The sequence below is a fragment of the Protopterus annectens genome, chromosome 6.part0 (assembly GCF_019279795.1).
Source record: "Protopterus annectens isolate FY-2018-M chromosome 6.part0, PAN1.0, whole genome shotgun sequence".
NCBI classification, from domain to species: Eukaryota; Metazoa; Chordata; order Ceratodontiformes; family Protopteridae; genus Protopterus; species Protopterus annectens.
This window is the reverse complement of record NC_056737.1, coordinates 1,371,881,801-1,371,896,231: the sequence shown is the minus strand read 5'-3', so window position 1 is coordinate 1,371,896,231 and position 14,431 is coordinate 1,371,881,801.

Sequence of the window (14,431 nt, the reverse complement as noted above, 5' to 3'; positions counted from 1 at the left end):
GCATTTCTTTAGTGTGCATCTTCTTCTTTAAGATGCATGAATCTTCGTAAATGTGAGTGCATATGTGTGTTTTTAGTACAAGGCATGCGTGCCAATAATTCCACCTTCATTCCATGAGGATGTAATATAATAACATTCTGTGTGAAATTTAAACATTGCTGCTGTCATTTCCTTGCAGACTTACCTTGGCTGCCGTTCATTCAGTTGCAGACTTGCCATGTTCCTTCTGCTGTTCCCTCTGTAAGTTGAGTTTATGTATGTAACTTGCTGCTGCTGTTCTGTTAGTAAGTTGCTGTGTGTGCATGCGTGTGTGTGCCATACCTCTCTCAACCTCTTACTTAACACAAGAAATATGGACACAGCCTAAAATAATTGGGGGGACAAGGCTACAAAAGCAGGGACAGATTTTAAATATTATTCTTATAAACTTAGAAAGTTTATAGAATAACAGAATTTGTGTTAGTTTCCATTTTCTGAAAGATATGAATTTTGAAACTCAAATGAGTTTCATTATTTAATAACTTTAGTCCTTGGTGCTTTGCCAGAGAACCACAGTGCTTATGATAAGTGAGAAGAAATATCCAAGTAATGGGGCACTGGAATTGCTGGGGATGTGTGCTGTGGGGGAGGGGGGTGGAGTTGCTAATCCATTACTCTGCCCAGGGCCCCAGTTGACCATGATCTAACTCTGGTTGGGTGCCCACAACTAAGTTGAATCTGGCTTATACTTGGAGCCAGGTTTGCCTTAGATAAAGTAAGGCAATGGTGTTCAAGGCAAGGTGAACTGATGAAGTGGCATATTTTGTTGAATAAGATCTGTAGTGTTGATGTATTTTTGTTATAGGAGTTAGCAAACAAGAGTAAGCCATACTCAGGTTTCATAGTTTCATAGTTTCATAGTATAGTACTAGGCTATCTGCCCTGGGGCATTTGTAAGCCTAGCCATAGTGATGTGGCTTTAGCCACCCTCTGAAATGGTACAAGAATGTATAGAATAAATCTAGAATACTGTGCCTCTGTCTAGTAGGGACACAATGAAGGTCCCCTTATATAATAGAATTAGTTTACTGTGCCCCTGTCTAGCAGTGACCCAGATGTGACCCCTGGGGTAAATTTTCGATCTCCCATCCACTCATCAAGATTTCTCTTGAAGAGAGTCAGTGAGGGGCTCTGCCTAATACGAACTGGGATCCTGTTCCAAAGCATGGGAAGCCTTTGGGTTATGAATCTATCCCTCCAGCATGTCCTATTCATACTTGTGCCGAGGTTTAAGTCTTTAGCTCTTGTGGTCCTGATGGATTTGGATTTTTTGAGGTGGAGCATGTCCATCAAATCCTGATTAGACATGGCCTTGTCGTCAGGCAGAGATCACGCCTGAGCAGGCGGTATGCCACTGAATAGAGCTGAAGTTTCTTTAGTCTGGCAGAATAAGACATATGTTGGAGACCCTTGATCCTTTTGGTAAGGTACTTCTGTGGTCTCTCCAGCTGTTGCAAGTGCCGGGTGAGGTACATACCAAATGGGGCATTGTACTCAATCATGGGTCTGATGAGGGAGGAATACAGGGGTACAATGACATCCTTGGATCTGGATGTGAATCCCTTCATGATGAGGTGTGCAAGGTAGAATGTTTTTCTAACCACATTGGCAACGTGGGTGTCAAATGAGAGGTCGCTGTCTACTTGGGTCCCTGGGTCTCTGATTACTTTTTCCGTACTCAGTGGGTTGCTGTCTATGTGATAATTTGTGGGTACTTTGTTTTTTCCAAAAGGGATGACTATACATTTTTTGGCATTTAGTTTAATGCCGTGACTACGGCACCAGTTGTCCGTTTCAGTGAGGCCTTTTTGTAGGATGTGTGTGTCAGCTGGTGTATCGACTATGGCGCCTAGTTTGCAGTCATCTGCGAACTTTGTCAGCCACAACCCTCCCATGTTTGCTTTAACATCTGAGAAATAAATGCTGAACAAGAGGGGTCCCAGGACAGATCCCTGTGGGACACCACTTGTGACTGGCTTTGAGTCTGACATTGCTCCAGCGATTTTAACTTTATGGGTTCTGTCCTTTAGCCAGTTTGCAACCCATCTAGTGACATAGGGGTTTACTTTTAAGCTGTTTAGCTTATCTATGATGCCTGAGTGGGGTATTGTGTCGAAGGCCTTAGCCAAGTCCAGGTATGCTGTATGGACTGCTTTGCCCTCATCAATGGCTCTAGTGACTGTTTCGAAAAAGTCAACCAGGTTTAAAAGGCAGGATCTGCCCTTCACAAAGCCGAACTGGGTGGGGTCAAGTGTCTGTAGGTCCCCTATGTCTCTGTTTATGAGTTCCATAATGATTCTTTCCATAGCTTTGCAGACCAGGCTAGTTAAGCTTATGGGGCGGTAGTTTACAGGGTCTGTAGATGCACAGCCCTTGTGTAGTGGGACCACTGTTGCTGTACGCCAGTGTACAGGTACATAACCCGAAGTAAGGCTAAGGTTAAATAGCATTTTTATGTGTGGGTTTAGCTCCTCATGGAGTTCACGTAACACGCACCCCGTGATACCGTCAGGTCCCATTGATGCTGTGTTTTTTGCTTTGTTTAGGGCGGTTCTCACTTGGACATCTGAGATGACAGGGAGATTACATTCAGCTGGGATAAGTATTTCTTCTTTTGGGGTGAAGGAGGCGAGAAGTTTGCACTGAACCTGTCAGCCAGAATGTTAGCAATATCTGTGGGTTCAGTGTATTTTTTGTTGTTGTGAACCAACTCTGAGCATATCTGAGGGTTTCTGCCCAGGTTTCTAACATAGCTGAAGAAGGCTTTGTGGTTATCTTTAGTGTCCTTAGCGATTTTTCTCTCAAAGTTTGCCTTGGATGTTTTTATGAGAGAACGTAGTTTTCTGCTAATGTTGATCAGAGACGTCTTCCCTTCATGGGATTTCGCTCTGACGTGCAGTAGCTTCCTTCTTTTGTTATACATTTTGTTTATGGCTGAGGTCCACCCGACAGGACGCTTACATTTGGTGGAGAGGGACTTGGATTTGTTTGGGATTGCATGATCCATGCATTCTTGGATATGTCCATAGAAAGCATTTGTGAAGGATTCGGCATTGCGGGATGTGGTATCCACTGGCACAGTGGGCTTAAAGATACCATCTCCTTCATAAGAAGAGTGAAGTCAGCTTTTGAGAAGTTTTTCACTGTGGTCTTTTGTGCTGGGGGTGGAGGTGGGATATGTATATCCAGGGTGATTAGTTTGTGGTCAGATCTCACTAGTGAGGGGTATACTTCCGGTGTGGAGCATTTTGTCCCCATGTTTGTGATGATCAGGTCTAGTATATTATCTTCCCTAGTGGGAGAGGTGACTAGTTGTTCCAGTGCATTTGAATTTATGAATTCCAGGAACCTTTGGGCTAGGGTATTAGGGCTAGAATAATGTACCCAATCTATGTTTGGGTAGTTGAAGTCTCCCAGTATGATGGTATTCTGTGATACATTCATATCCTCCAATGTCTTCAGGAAGGCTGAGTGGGGTTCTTGAGATTGGGAGGGTGGTCTGTAACATGCTTCCAGTTGTATAGTAGTTTTGCCTATAGTTAGTTGCACCTGTATGGTCTCTGTTGCTTCATGTGTTGCTACTAACCTGGAGGTGTGGGTGTCCTTTATGAATATGGACACTCCCCCTCCCTTTGTGGTTCGGCCCGGGTTTTGGGGCCGAAAAGCATGATACGAGGTATAGCCTGGTAGTGCTGGGGTGCTCTCAGGAGCCTTGAACCAGGTTTCAGTTACTGCACAGACGTCGATGTTCTCCATGCTGAGGAGTGCATCAAGTGCCTGCATCTTGAGATTTAGACTTCTGGCGTTGAGCAGCATTACCCTTAGTTTTTTTTCCATTTTTGTTTTCTAAGGAGGTGGGTTTGTCTTTTGAGCCTTGCCTAAAAAGGCATTATGGGGTGGCAAGAGCCTTGGCCAATATCCGGAAGCCCAGTGGTGACAGGTGTAAGCCATCCCTTGAAGCAACGTGGCTTGTCCAACATATCATCCCAGGCAGACAGATATTGGATCCCCTTAGAATGACACCAGTACTCGAGCCAATTGTTAAAGCTGATCATCTTGTCTTTGTATTGTGGTATCATTCTTGGTGAGGGTAAGATGTTTCTCAGGGTCAGGGTCATACCAGCCTGGGCTACATAATTGGAGAGCTCTTCTATGTCTCTTTTCATGTAGTCCAGGGAGGTACGTCTCAGGTCATTCACACCAGCATGGACAATGACGGAGTCATATTTGTACTTGCTTTGGAGTGACCTGAGTGCGTGTTATGTGGTGGATCCTAGCCCCCGATAGACAGCTCACAGTCACCTTCTCCTTGTTCAGCCTGGTCAGTGGGACATCAGTGTGTCTGACTATGGAGTCACCTATTACTAGTGTATCAGGCAAGGTGTTTGGCCTTAAGGGCTGCGATTGGTCGACACACTGATTTATTGAAGTATGTGTTGCATGTGTTTTGTTTTGAGGTGGTGGATTTTTGGATGTCTGCTTTGGGAGCCTCTGTTGTTTTGGTAAGTTTATTATTAGAGCCTCCGAGTATGTCTTTGTGTTTTTATGTGTTTGGTTTGCAGTTGTGGTAGGTCTATGTGGGACTGGGATTGTTGTGTGTGTGATTGCCATCTCCTCCTGTCTGGTCATGCCAGCCCTGAGTTGAGAGAGTTCAGCCTCCAGTTTGGCTATATAGTTGCATCTCTCACATGTAATTGTGTTTGTTGGGAGGAGGAGAGGGTTGTCTGTGTACATGAGACAATTGCAGCATTGTCTCAAGATGCCCAGATTGACCAGCTAAACTGGAGATGACGCCAGTAATCTACCACTCGACATGCTAGAACAGTATAAGGGAGTGGTATACCTTTAAGGGAAATGGATATTCACAGGGGTGGTAGGTAGATGTAGTGCTTTACTTAGTACGAGAGTGCTTACTTAGTAGAGAAGTATTGAGAACTAGTGCTAGGCTTATAATACAGTGAGTATTCTGTGAAGGAAAAAGTTTAGCACCAATACACATCCAAAACATCCAAGTATATCGAAGCTGCTATGCCAGGAATAAAGTCCACAGACAATCTTTCAAACTGGAACAAACTGTTTATTGGAAAACAAGAATGATGAGCGCTTTCGCGTGGTACCATCCACGCTTCTTCAGATGAATCATGTAAGCTTGTATCGAGATTTTATAGTACCGCTCCAAAGGCGGGAAAGTCTGCTCATTATTCAATTAAACACTTAATTACGTTTCAATGGTAAAAATCTTAAAAACTCTAAAAACCTAGGATCACTCTAATAGAGCTGACAGTAAACATCCTAACCATTAAAATGCGCTTAAAGACATCAAGCGCAAAACTGCCAATGCATTGTTACGAGCATACTGCCTACATTCCATATATTTTTTATATACACAATTATTAATACACATTGAAAACACCATACTAAAAATAATGTCAAAATGCATATAATATATAATAAAACATCAAATTTATTGACTATGAAATTTAATGTACATATTTATTTAAATCTATATAAAGTTTTTATTAAAAAGTATACCTTTTCTATATATATAATTGCGTACGAATTAGTGTAACAGTATTTAATTTTAATTCCATCTAATATTTAACATGAACTGTATATATGTATAAAAACATTAAATTCTGTGAAGCTGTTAAGCCTATCACTAATAACTAATAACAGTGCTGTAATTATGTGCTTATACTAAGGATGTCTATAAACATTCATTATATGATATTTAAATATAGAAATAAAAATATATTTATAAGATGTTAGCATCATCATATAATAATGTTACATTTCCTCATTTCACTGTAAATGCAGCATCAAAAGCCTATGTTTATACTATAACAATAAATGTTTAACATTAAGACACTGATGCATATTCTATCCATCAAAAAATTAGTTGACTTATTGCTTCCTAGATATTAATAACGGTTTGATGGGGACATGACTATTAAGACCTGGTTCAACATGTGCGCCCAAACGAAGAATCCATTCAAGTTCCATTAATGCCAGCTGGTTCTCTATATCACCACCTCTCTTATTTGGGACTACTATCTGTAAAACTCTAAAAGAGAAGGAGCGTGTTGGAAATTCTTTTACATGTTTGGCTAACGCATTGTTATCAATAACTTTCTTTATATCATAAAGATGATTGTATATGCGTTCCTGCAACCTTCTTTTTGTTAGTCCCACATAGAAGGCTTCACATCTATTGCAGGTAGCCAAATATATCAAATTCCTTGTATTGCAGCTCGCTCGAAAACTTGGTTTAAAAACATAATGAATACTAGGATGTGTAAAGTTTTGTATCTTGGTGATGTATCCACACCTATTGCAACTGTAGCATGGGTAGGTGCCTAAAGCCCTAGTTGTATTATTATTACTTGCTAAAATGTGTGATGAATCTTTCGTAAGGTTTACATCACCACATAATATTCTTTTTAAATTCCTACAATTTTTAAAAATGAAAGAAGGATTTTGCCCTACTATTCTTTTAGTAAGGGAATCTAAAGTGAGAATGTGCCAATTGCTGTGGATAACTTGCTGGATTTTATTTATATCGCTGGTATATGCAGCAATATAACTACATGAATTACTCATGGCTTCTTTGTTCTTACTAAATCTTCTGCCCTTATTCTTAAATTCACCAACTTCATCATTTCTAGAAGCGGATATAATATCTCCTAAAATGTTCAACTTTATATTAGAGACCATAGTGGAATTGTATCCTCTGTCTATGAATAATTTTTCTAACAACTGTGCTTCTTGCTTCAAGTCATCTGTATTACTGCAGAGTCTCTTGATTCTAGTATATTGACTCTTAACTATGGCTTGGAATGTGTGGCGAGGATGCATGCTATCAAAACTTAGCATGGAATTTTTCCATGTTGGTTTCCTGTATAGAGTCGAGTCTAGTGTGCCTTCACTTGTAAGCCTGACTGTGACATCTAAGATGTCCCACCTAGTGGGAGAGGTGACTAGTTGTTCCAGTGCATTTGAATTTATGAATTCCAGGAACCTTTGGGCTAGGGTATTAGGGCTAGAATAATGTACCCAATCTATGTTTGGGTAGTTGAAGTCTCCCAGTATGATGGTATTCTGTGATACATTCATATCCTCCAATGTCTTCAGGAAGGCTGAGTGGGGTTCTTGAGATTGGGAGGGTGGTCTGTAACATGCTTCCAGTTGTATAGTAGTTTTGCCTATGGTTAGTTGCACCTGTATGGTCTCTGTTGCTTCATGTGTTGCTACTAACCTGGAGGTGTGGGTGTCCTTTATGAATATGGACACTCCCCTCCCTTTGTGGTTCGGCCCGGGTTTTGGGGCCGAAAAGCATGATACGAGGTATAGCCTGGTAGTGCTGGGGTGCTCTCAGGAGCCTTGAACCAGGTTTCAGTTACTGCACAGACGTCGATGTTCTCCATGCTGAGGAGTGCATCAAGTGCCTGCATCTTGAGATTTAGACTTCTGGCGTTGAGCAGCATTACCCTTAGTTTTTTTCCATTTTTGTTTTCTAAGGAGGTGGGTTTGTCTTTTGAGCCTTGCCTAAAAAAGGCATTATGGGGGTGGCAAGAGCCTTGGCCAATATCCGGAAGCCCAGTGGTGACAGGTGTAAGCCATCCCTTGCGAAGCAGCGTGGCTTGTCCAACATATCATCCCAGGCAGACAGATATTGGATCCCCTTAGAATGACACCAGTACTCGAGCCAATTGTTAAAGCTGATCATCTTGTCTTTGTATTGTGGTATCATTCTTGGTGAGGGTAAGATGTTTCTCAGGGTCAGGGTCATACCAGCCTGGGCTACATAATTGGAGAGCTCTTCTATGTCTCTTTTCATGTAGTCCAGGGAGGTACGTCTCAGGTCATTCACACCAGCATGGACAATGACGGAGTCATATTTGTACTTGCTTTGGAGTGACCTGAGTGCGCGTGTTATGTGGTGGATCCTAGCCCCCGATAGACAGCTCACAGTCACCTTCTCCTTGTTCAGCCTGGTCAGTGGGACATCAGTGTGTCTGACTATGGAGTCACCTATTACTAGTGTATCAGGCAAGGTGTTTGGCCTTAAGGGCTGCGATTGGTCGACACACTGATTTATTGAAGTATGTGTTGCATGTGTTTTGTTTTGAGGTGGTGGATTTTTGGATGTCTGCTTTGGGAGCCTCTGTTGTTTTGGTAAGTTTATTATTAGAGCCTCCGAGTATGTCTTTGTGTTTTATGTGTTTGGTTTGCAGTTGTGGTAGGTCTATGTGGGACTGGGATTGTTGTGTGTGTGATTGCCATCTCCTCCTGTCTGGTCATGCCAGCCCTGAGTTGAGAGAGTTCAGCCTCCAGTTTGGCTATATAGTTGCATCTCTCACATGTAATTGTGTTTGTTGGGAGGAGGAGAGGGTTGTCTGTGTACATGAGACAATTGCAGCATTGTCTCAAGATGCCCAGATTGACCAGCTAAACTGGAGATGACGCCAGTAATCTACCACTCGACATGCTAGAACAGTATAAGGGAGTGGTATACCTTTAAGGGAAATGGATATTCACAGGGGTGGTAGGTAGATGTAGTGCTTTACTTAGTACGAGAGTGCTTACTTAGTAGAGAAGTATTGAGAACTAGTGCTAGGCTTATAATACAGTGAGTATTCTGGTTATACTAAGAGTAGAGCTTCCTTAAGGGAAAATTTGAAGAGCAGACTTGGCGGAGCCAGAAAAAGTTTAACCTTGTTTAACCTGCGCTGAGCTATGCGCACGACCGTGCAAAGCCGTGCAGACGCGGATTTTAAACAGTGAACTACAAAAGAGCTAGGAATGGTCCCAAACAACCAATTACTACAGCTTCTTGTGCTAAGGTCACTTCCCCCAAGGACAGGCAGGCTGCTCAAGGCTCCCCACTCCCACTGGTGAGCAAAGAAACTTCCTTCTATCCAAGTAAGGTAATGGACAACACAGGAACTACACCAAAGCCCAGAATACAGCAATGGCTGTAAACTGGTCTAAACTAGTCGAGGAAGGCGGGAAAACAAGGATTATTTTTTTGTTTTTTTGTTTTTGGTAGAAACACACAGAAAATGCAGAGACAGTGATAAATTAGTTACACAGGCTAGCACACTTTAGTGGGCAGCCTCCACAGTTAAATTAAACAAACAAACAAGCAAACGTTCGATCAAATTCGACTAAATGTAACTTTAAGTGCAGATTTTAAAATAAATGCAGCAATCAGTTAAAAAACAGTTCAGGCTAGTTCAAAGTAAGCTACAGAAGCTATTTCCAGTGAAAAAAAAGCAAAGATACTTAAATCCAGAAGGTAGTCGCTTTGTGCAAGCTGAACACATTTCTCAATGGCTGCCTTATCTGGTGATGAAATGAATGGAGATATTTTCTGAGCCTATAAAAGGAGACAGTTGATTTTAGATCTAAAATTTGAATATGCTCATGAAAGCTAAGAGAAATCCAGATGCTTTGGCATTTGAATGAAATTGTGGTGCAGATAAGGTTGTTGTGTTGGGCAAAAAGCTTGAGGCAGTTGGGTACTTTTTTGTAACCCTTTCTTTTTTTAGAACCAAAGAACATGGCTGTTTTTTTTTTTTTTTTTTTTTTTTTTAAGGTTAAGAAGTATTTTTGGAAGTGAGCCAGCAGTTTAGTTCCAGAATGTCAGTTTGTAGCTGATTTGGATTACCTGTTGCATTGGGTTAGATCTGCAGATAACCATGTCCATCAGCATATACGAGGAGTTGTAACTGAAAACAAAAATGCAGAAAGGTAGCAGTCTGGTGATACAAGTCCACAAAATGTGAAGAGGTTTGAACGCAAAATTAGTTTAATAAAGTAGCGTTTTCGCTGCTTGAAAAATCCGCAGCTTCTTCAGAAAAACTTAAAAACAAGCAGTGAAACTTTTTTTAAAAAGGTTTAGAGGAAGTGTTAAAATTACATCACTTCCTGTTGAGAACCTCATGAAAACACGCTCATACTAAAAAATACTAAAAGCGCTCAAGTTAGAAATCCATTCGGACATTACAGGAACTCCTAGGAATACTCCATGCAGTCCTGATACTCCGATCCTGTTCGGCACTTCAAACAAGAGTCCTGGTAAGGACTTAGATGTTGCTCCCCTGTTAGCGGCTTTGACACAGAGACTGGACCTCATATACGCACGAATGGACGCTATTCAGAGTAACAACAACCTACGGCTCCCTCAAACTTTTGGAATAGGGCTCCGTAGCAATGATGCTCATTTGGACAACAATGGCTTTTTCTCTCCAGCGACTAGCTTGGGAGATTCTATTCCTAATGGACAACCCCCCACTTCTAGTGGATCTGGTAATGAAGGGACTGGCAGCGCACTAATGAATAATCCTGATACTGTCAGGTTCAGGACTAATCCGAATCCTACACTACAGCAGAATCTCGGCAACCAGAGGCTTATAGGAGTTCCTGTAATGTCCGAATGGATTTCTAACTTGGACGCTTTTTCCTTTACTGGAGCGCCGAATCTGGAACTACCGGCTACTGGGGCACTTGACAATGCTTCAACAATTAATTCCATTACTGATAACCTAAAGAAATTGGATAATAAACTTTTGAAGCTCAAGAAACTCCAACTTGAAGTTTCTTACTTCCAACAGTGCATCAAAGAACACATTATTCCTAAGGGCTTACGTTCTACTTTTTCACCTTCAGGTTTAATTCAAGGGTCTGAGGATTTTTACAATGACCTTATGGGCCTTTTTGAAGCACAAGGGTTACAGCTTCTAGAACTTTTGGTCAAGCATTACACTTTGAATATCCACAAAGTTACTGAAAAAATTTACCTTTTGGATGGCTTAATCAAAATTGACACTGACTTTTTGAGATACAAGTTCGACTACAATCGCATATTTAACAGCATTGATGGTTTAATGACTAAATTAAAACAAAATAAAATTAAGAAATTAACTAGGGACAGAACAGCATACCAGCAGCGTAAAGCCTATCCCAAACTACAACAACTACCAGCCCGAGAATTTAACACCGGGTCAGAAACACTGATCGACAGTGAGGACAGTAATGACAGCAATGGAGATGGAAACGTGGGTAATCATGCAGAAACTGGGACACTTTATCAAAGTGAACCCCGCAGAAGTAATAGAACTAAAGGAAACAACAACAGAAATAGAAACAAAAACAATGGTAACGACAGAGCAGACTTTCAAAGGAACAATAACACTAATTTGGATAACGGTGACAACCGTTTTTTAGGACCTCTTCTAGCTCGGACCTACCAGACCAGGAACAGGTCACGGCAACAACTGAGTGACACATCAAACTTTGACTTGATAGGAACAGAAGACCTACCTACTGAACATGAAATTGGCCCACTAATTCTCACTAATCTCAAGGGGGATTTTAAAATTTATAACTTCTCCCAAATTGACTTACAACCAGAGATTATTGAATTATTGGCTAGAGGGAACACCTTTGTCCCAAGTACGCCTTTTAATTTAACTCAAACCATCATCGACCTGAAATGTTTTGTGAGAAAATTGAATCTGAATCTGCTTTTTAATAACAACGACCATGTTAATTCTTCTACTTTAAAACTTTCGAGCATCTTCAATCCACTGTTACATGCAGGGCTACGCACCTTTGAATCTATCTGTGAAATTGACTTGAGGCACTTGAGGAGCCTAGGTGGATCCCTCAGTCATTCCCACAGATCAAATGTTTCCAAGGATCAGAGAATGTCCCTCTCCGATTTTAAAACCTTATCTATCCGCTTAATTAAGCCTGATAAGGGAGGAGGCCTAGTAGTTTTTGAAAACAATATGTATATAGAGAAGATGCTCATTGTTTTAGACTCGCCTGCATACTCCGTTTCCTCTCTCAATGAAATGAACTTGGCATATAAAAGGATGAGAGGTTATTTGAGAGATCTCTTCCTCTCAGCAATCATTGATTTGGACCTTTATAGTTACTTAGACATCACCTTCCCCAAAGTGCCAGTCATGTTCGGAATTCCAAAAATACACAAAAACCTTGCAAATCCTCCCATGAGGGCCTTGGTGGACGGTAGGCTGTCTATGACATATCCATCAGCCAAGTTAATTGATGAAATACTGTCAAAATACATCAAAGAAATTCCTACTATCTGCAAAGACTCTTGGTCTTTTTTAAGTAACATCAACAGTATGATTTTTGACGATTCCAACAACTTTTTAACCATCGACGTTGTGGATCTATATACTTCAATTCCACATCAAGAAGCTGTAGAATGGTTAGAGCTGAAATTACTCGAACTGAGGGCTACTTCTAATGAAATTAGAATTGTCACCGAGTTATTGGACCTTGTTTTAAGTTTCAATTTCTTCATGTTTAACAACCAGATCTACCTTCAAAAACAAGGGGTGGCAATGGGATCTCCTTGTGGGGCTAGCGTGGCTAATTTGTTTATGTTTTATTGGGAAAGTAAATTTCTCTTTTCTGACTCTACATTCAAGAAACAGATATGATTATATACACGCTATTTAGATGACATCTTTATCCTCTTCAATGGTGATTCCCACGAGGCTACCACTCTTGTTGAGCACATGAATCAAACAACTCCATTCTTGAAATTTACTTATCATTTTTCTACCGAAGTTATTGACTACCTTGATGTGGAAATTAAAAAAGATTGAATAGGAAAAAGATACTTGTCCTCAGTTTTTCAGAAAGCGACCTACTGTAATTCAATGCTCCACTTCACCAGCCTGCACCCTTATAAGCAAAAACGTGGAATAGTAAAAGGCCAGCTAGTACGGGCTGCACGGATGTGTAACACATCCGAATCATTTCAAAAAGAGGTTCAATTTCTCAAGAACCAATTTTCCAGCAGAGGATATCCTGAGTTACTTCTGGATGATATTATTCTTGAGATTGAAAGTAAGAGAGCAACAGGTTATTTTAAACCCCTACTAGACGAATCCAAGACTAACTTGGCCAACAATGCATCTGGAATTTCGAGTGTAATTTCTTCTACCTCTCCTACCGATGTAGATTGTTCTGCTTCTACTACTGTCACCTTCCAAGACAAAAGTAACTTTACTACCAGTTTCATAACTACTTTCAATAATGACTCCAAGAAAGTTACTGACATTATTTGGAAAAATTGGTATTTTATAAGCAGCGATCTATATCTATCTGAAAAATTGGGCAAAGTTCCAAAGTTTGTTTTCAGAAGAGGTAAAAACCTCAAGGAGCTGTTACAAAGCAACCCCTTGAACATGGATTTCACTAGGAACAAGGGATGCTTTATTTGTGGGGCTTGCAATTATTGTAATGTGATCAAAGCTGGAAGCTCGTTTCAAGTCAACAGGAGGAAATATTTTATCAAACATAGAATTAACTGCGACACCCGGTCTGTCGTGTATCTAGCCCAATGTGAATGCTGTTCTGCATTCTACATTGGCAAGACTGACAGGAAATTGAAGCAGCGTATCTACCAGCACATTTATGCTATGAAGAATCATAAACTGGATAATGCATTGGCCAAACATACAGAAAGCAACCCTGGCCATAAATTTTCCTTTATGGGCATTGACCATTTACCCAATAATATTAGGGGAGGCCCTACCCCATGTCTATTAGAATTAAAAGAACTTCAATGGCAAATAACACTCAATGCATTTAATAATCCAGGGTGGAATGAGAACTGCAATATCTCAGCAGTTCTAAAAATGAGGAGTTACACTAGATAAATTTACTGATTCCTCCGTTTCCCCTTCCTCCTGCTCTCCCTTCCCCCCAAATCCTCCCCATTCCCTCCCCACCCCCCCTTTCTCCCCCTTTCCCCTTCCCTCTTCCCCACCCCCTCCCTCTCCTCTTTCCCTCCTTTTCTTCCCCTTCCCCTTCACACCCACCCCTCCCCTATACCCCCACCCCCTTTACCAACCCCCACCCCCACCCCCTTTCCCCTTCCCTCCCCTCTTCCTCCCTCTCTACCCCCACCCCACCACACCCCCACCCACTCCACCCCCTCCTCCTCCCTCTCCCCTTCCCTCCCCTCCTGTATTTCCATTCCTTTTTTTTTTTTTTTTTTTTTCTTTCATTTTTTCATCTCTTTACATCTTTTTACATCTTTTTTTCTTTTTTTACTTTTTACTTCTCTCTATCTTTTGCTTTAATCTTGCCATTTTATTCAGTATTGTTTTATAATATTTAGCCATTTCTTACACATTTTAATCCTAGCTCATCTAGTAATGCTTTTGTATGAGCGTGTTGCCATTAGGATTTCAACAGGAAGTGATGTACTTCTCACACTTCCTCTAAAACTTTTAAAAAAGTTTTGGTTTTCTGTTTTAACTGAGTTTTTTGTGAAGAAGCTGCAGATTTTTCTAAGCAGCGAAAATGGTATTTTATTAAACTAACTTCACGCCCGTTTAAT